At 31.4% G+C, this 6,359-nt stretch overlaps 1 non-coding gene across 1 annotated transcript; it reads left to right on the forward strand.

Annotated features, from left to right (window-relative positions):
• Nucleotides 1-4,863: 4,863 nt before the first annotated feature.
• On the forward strand, nt 4,864-4,966 carry LOC112439668 (U6 spliceosomal RNA). Its single transcript, XR_003027920.1, has one exon. It is a non-coding gene; the product is annotated as a U6 spliceosomal RNA (small nuclear RNA).
• The last annotated feature ends 1,393 nt before the right edge of the window (nt 4,967-6,359 follow it).

The raw sequence follows: 6,359 nt of genomic DNA on the forward strand, positions 1-6,359 counted from the left end.
AGATAATAGACATTTGGATTGGTTTTACATTTTAACTATTTTGAACAATGCTGCTATGAAAAATAATATATGTTTATGTGTGGACGTATATATTCACTCCTCTTGGGTATATATCCAAAAGTGAAATGGTGGCCTTATATTTAATATATTGGAGAACTACAAAACCATTTTCCACAGTGGCTGAATTATTTGGCATTCCAATCAACAGTTTGTGAGAATTCAAATTTCTTTGCATCTTCACCAGGTTGTGTTTTGCCCACCTTTTTTTATTATAGCCATGTAGTGGGTATGAAATGGTACCTCATTGTGGTTTTGAATTTCTTAGTGACTAATGATGGTAAGCAAATTTTCTTTTTTTAGCGTTTATTTTTGGTTCAGGAGTACAGGTGCAGGTTTGTAACACAGGTAAACTGCACATCATGGGGATTTCATGTACAGATTATTTCATCACCCAGGTAAGAAGCATAGTACCCAATAGGCATTTTTCTGATTCTTTCCCTCTTCCCACCTTCCATCTTCAAGTAGGCCCCAGTGTCTGTTCCCCTATTAGTGTCCATGTGTTCTTGTTGATTAGCTCCCACTTATAAGTGAGAACATGTAGTATTTGCTTTTCTGTTCTTGCATTAGTTTGCTTAGGATAAAGGTCTCCAGCTCCATCCATGTTGTTGCAAAGGACATGATCTCATTCTTTTTTTAACCTGCATAGTATTCTATGGTGTATATGTACCACATCTTTTTTTATATACAGTCTACCATTGATGGGCATTTAGATTTACTCCATGTCTTTGTTCTTGTGAATAGCACTATAATGAGCATACATGTGCATGTGTCTTCCTGGTAGAACAATTTATATTCTTTTGGGTATATACCCAGTAATGAGATTGCTGGATCAAATGGTAGTTCTGTTTTTAGGTCTTTGAGGAATTGTCACACTGTTTTCCACAATGGTTGAACTAATTAGTTTCACCAACAGTGTGTAAGTGTTTCCTTTTCTCCACAACCTTACCAACATCTGGTTTTACTGCTTTTTTAATAATAGTCATTCTAACTGGTGTAAGATGGCATCTCATTGTGGTTTTGTGAACTTGGTTCAAAATGATTGGTGATGTCAAACTTATTTTCATAGGCTTATTGACTGCATGTATGTCTTCTTTTGAACAGTGTATATTCATGTCCTTTGCCCACTTTATTATGGGGTTGTTTGGTTTTTTTTCTTGTAAACTTGTTTAGTTCTTTACAGATGCGGGATATTAGACTTTGTTTTATGTATAGTTGGCAAATATTTTCTCCCATTCTGTAGGTTGTCTGTTCACTCTGTTATTTTATTTTGTGGTACAGAAGTTTTTAAGTTTAATTACAGCCTATTTGTCAATTTTTGATTTTGTTGTGATTGCTTTTGGCATCTTTGTCATGAAATCTTTGCCAGTTCCTATGTCCAGAATAATATTGCCCAGGTTTTCTTCAGGGTTTTCATAGTTTTGTGTTATACATTTAAGTCTTCAATCAATCTTGAGTTGATTTTTGTATATGGAGTAAGGAAAATCCAGTTTCAATCTTCTGCATATGGTAAACCAGTTATTCTACCACCATTTATTGAATATCCTTTCTCCATCGCTTGTTTTTGTCAGCTTTGTCAAAGATCAGATAGTTGCAGGTGTGTGGCCTTATTTGTGGCCTCTCTATTCTATTCTCTTGGTTTATCTGTCTTTTTGTACCAGTACTATCTGGTTTGGTTACTGTGGCCCTGTAATGTTGTTTGAAGACGGGCAATGTGATGCCTCCAGCTTTGTTCTTTTCGCTTTGGATTACCTTGGTTCCTCGGACTCTTTTCGGTTCCAAATGAATTAAATTTTTTTTTCTAATTTTGTGAATAATGTCATTGGTAGTTTGATGGAAATATGTACTTATTGGCTACTTTCATATCTTCTTGGGAGAAATATCTATCCAAAACGTTTGCCCATTGTTTAATTAAATAATTAGACATTTTAAGATTGAATTATAAGAATGACTTTTTAATATTCTGGGTACAAATTCCTTATCAGGTATATGATTTGCAATTATCTTTCCCACTTTGTTATATTTTCAAAACAAAAATTTTAAATTTTTGATGAAGTTCAATTTATGTATTTTTTCTTTGGTCCCTTGTGGTTTGGGTGCTTATGTAACAAACAATTGCATAAAATATAAGTCAAATGATTTATTTCTATGTTTCCTTCTAAGAGTTTTATATTTTTTACCCTTACATTTAGATCTTCAATCCGTTTGAATTATTTTATATGGTTTAATGTAGGGGTAGAAATTACAGATAGATATATAGACAGATAGATAGATAGATAGATAGATAGATAGATAGATAGATAGATAGATGATAGATAGAGATATCCAGTTGTTCCAGCACCATTTGTTAAAAAAAATTATTTCTTCACTCCATTTTCTTGGCATCCTGAGTGAAAATCACTTGACCATGGAAATACAGGTTTATTTATGGAGTCTTAATTGTATTCCATTGATCTACACGTTAAACCTTATACCACTACTACACTGTCTTGATTACTGCAGCTTTTAAAATATGATGAAGTGTGAGTCCTCCATCTTTGGTCTGCTTCAAGATTGTGTTGGCCGGTTTGGTCTCTGACATTTCTATATATATTTTAAGATAATCTTGTCAATATCATCAAAGAAAAAAAAGCATATGATATTTAGACAAGGAATATGTTAAAACTGTAGATCTAATTGGAGAATTTCAATCTTCAGAATATAGAGTCTTCCAATCTAAGAACATGGGAAGTCTTTCCATTTATTTAAGTCTTTAATTTCTCTCAACTATGTTTGTGGTATTAAGTGTGCAAGTCTTGCACTTCCATCATTAAATTTATTCTTAAATATTTAATTATTTAGATGCTATTTTAAATGGCATCAAGTTCATTTCCAGATTATTCATTACTAGTGTAGAAAAATACAATTAATTTTTATGTATTGATCTTGAATCCTGCAAACTTGTCAAACTTGTTTATGAGCACTAGTGGATTTTTTGGTATATAATTTAGGATTTTCTATTTGCAAGCTCATGTAATATTCAAATAGAGATAGTTTTACTTCTTATCTTGCAATCTCAATGTCTTTTATTCCTTTTTCTTCCATAAATGCCAAGGCTAGAATCTCCAGCACAGTGCTGAATAACAAGTAGTGAGAATGAAAATCTTTATCTTGTGAATTATCTTAGAAAAAAAAAGATTTTGATCTTTCACCATTGAGTATGATGTTAGCTGTGGGGTTTTCGTTAGCCAGCTTTCCAGGTTCAGGTAATCATCTGCTATCATGAAATAGTTTAGGATTTTATCAAAGGCTTTTTCTGTGTCTATGGGATCATCATGTGTTTTGTTATTATTGTTTTTCTAGTATGGCATATTATAATTTTTTTGTTGTATGTTGAACTAATCTGTATTGCTTTGATACATTGCATCTGGTCCCACTTTGTCTTACCTGGTGTAATTCTTTTAAGATATTGCTGGATACGATTTGTCAGTATTTTGGTAAGAATTTTTTGTGCTTATATTCACAAGGGATATTTGTCTGTAGTGATATTTTCTTGTGATGTTCTTATCTGATTTTGGTATGATGACAGTGCTGGTCTCATAGAATAAGTTGAGAAGTGCTCACTTCTAATACATTTTTGGAAAAGTGTTCAAAAAAATGGTATTAATTTTTTTTTAATTGGTAGAATTCACCGTAAAGACATCTAGTCCTAAATTTTTTTATGGAATTTTTAAAAATATTATTTCAATCCCTTGACTTGTTATTGTTTTTTCATTTTCTGTTTCTTTTGAGTAGGTTTTGGCAGTCTGTATCTTTCTAAGAATTTGTATCTTTATCTAATTTAGCCAATCATTTTGTATACAGTTGTATATAGCAATATTTTATCTTTTTAATGTAAAGTTGGTAGCATTGTCCCCTTTTTCATCCTGATTTTAGTAATTTGAGTATCTTCTCTTTTTCTTGATTATGCTAGCTAAAGATATGTCAATTATGTTAATTTATTTCAAAGATCCAGTGTTTGGTTTTTTTTTGTTGTTGTTTTTCTCTATAGTTTTTGTATCTCCATGTCATTTATTTTCATTCAAATTTTTATTATTTATTTATTTCTGCTTGATTAAGGTTTCTCTTGATTTTCTTTTTCCATTCCCTTAAGAAGGAAGATTGGGTTACTGATTTGTGATCTCTCTTCTTTTCTAATACAGGTATTTGCAGACATACATTTTTCTCTAATCATTTTTTAGCTTCATCTCATAAGTTTTGTTATATACTAATCTTTTTCAAATTCATTTTGAAGTACTTTCTGATCTGTCTTGTGACTTATTCTTTGATTATTTAGAAAGATGAGAGTTAATTTCTACACATTTATAAATTTCCAAACTTTTATTTTCTTAATGTATTTATAATTTTATTCCATTGTTATTAGAAAACATACTCTGCATGATTTAAATTCTTTAAATTTATTGAAGCTAATTTTATGGCTTAATTTATGGTCTATCTGGAGGAATGTTCCATGTGCACTTGAGAAGAATTTGACTTCTGTTTTGTTGGATGGATTATTTTATATGAGACGTCTGCTCGTTCTGGCTGGTTTATATTGTCATTCAAGTATTCCATTTCCTTGCTTATCTTATGCCTAATTGTCCTATCTGTAATTGAAAGTTGGTTATTAAAATCTCCAACTGTTACCGTTCAGTTGTCAAACTCCCCCTTCAATTATGTCAGTTTTGTTTCATATATTTCATGGCTCTGTTGTTAGGGCACATTTATACCTTCTTGTTTGATTGACCTTTTTATTATTATAGAATATAATTTTTGTCATTAACAATAACTTTATAGTCTTAAAGTACATTTTGTTGGAACTATACATAGAAGATTAGCATTGCCTCAGTGCAAGGATGACGCACAAATTCATAAAGCATCCCATAATTTTTTAAAAGTATATTATGTCTTTTATTTGTATCACTACCTCAGTTTTCTTTATGTTATTGTTTGTTTGCCTTGGATATCTGTTTCTATCCTTTTTCTTTAAACCTATTTGTATCGTTCACTTGAAGTATGTGTGTTGTAGCAATACATAGTTATATCTTTTTTTTTTCATTCTGGTAATTTCAGCCTATTACATGGATAATTAGAATATTTGATTCATTTGCATTTAGTGTAATTCCTGACAGTTTGAGACTTATGTCTGCCATTCAGCTATTTGTTTTTAATATCATGTGTAATTTCTGTTTTTCTTTCTCCATTTTTTTTCCTCATTACTGCCTTATGTTGTACAGGTACTCTACAGTATCACACTTTAGTTCTCTTGTCATGTCATTTATTATTTTTTTTAGTTATTTTCTCAGTGCTTATCCTGTGGCTTCTCATTATCGTGTTAACTTACAACACTGTATCTTGGATTAATAATAACTTAATTACAGTAGTATACAAAATTTGTTCCTATTCATCTTTATCTTTCCTCCTTTGTTCTGATCTCATACAAATGATATAGTTTTGCATTGTATCTCATCAACACAGACTTATAACCACTGTCTTATGCAGCTGTCTTTTAATTCAGAAAGGAGAAGAGATGAGATATGAATAAAAATACATTTGTGCTATCTTTTATATGTTTCTATGTAATTCTTCAATGGTGTCTTTTATTCTTTCTTGTAGATTTCAGTTACTGTCTAGTATCATTTCATTTCTCTCTAAAGGATTCAGCTTAGTATTTCTTATAGGGAAGCAGTCTACTAGTATTTTTGTTATTCTTGTTTTGTTTTGTTGTTTTTAGCAGTTTGACTGTGTCATCCCAATCCTCTGGCCCCCTAGGCTTATGTTACAAAGTGAGTTTTAGTCCTATAGAGAACACTTTGTGCTGATGAATCATTTCTTCTTGCTGATTTCAAGTTCCACCATTGTAGAAAGTGGTGTGGTAGTTCCTCAGAGAATTAAAACAGGATTACCATTTGACCCAGTAATCCTATTATTGAGTATATACCCAAAGGAATATAAATAATTCTACCATGAAGATATATGAATGCATATGTTCATTTCAGCACTATTCACAATAGCAAAAACATAGAATCAACCTAAATGCCCATCAATAATAATCTAGATAAAGAAAATGTGGTATATATACATCACGGAATACTAAGCAGTCATAAAAAGAACAAGATCATGTCCTTTGCAGCAAGTTAGATGGAGCTGGAGGCTGTTATCCTACCTAAGCAAACTAATGCAAGAAAAGAAAACCAGAAACTGTATGTTCTCACTTATAAGTGGGAGGTAAATCATGAGAACACATGGACCCAGAGAGAGGAACAACAAACACTGGTGCCTAC

This window comes from Pan paniscus, chromosome 3 (assembly GCF_029289425.2).
Source record: "Pan paniscus chromosome 3, NHGRI_mPanPan1-v2.0_pri, whole genome shotgun sequence".
In the NCBI taxonomy this organism is placed as follows: Eukaryota; Metazoa; Chordata; class Mammalia; order Primates; family Hominidae; genus Pan; species Pan paniscus.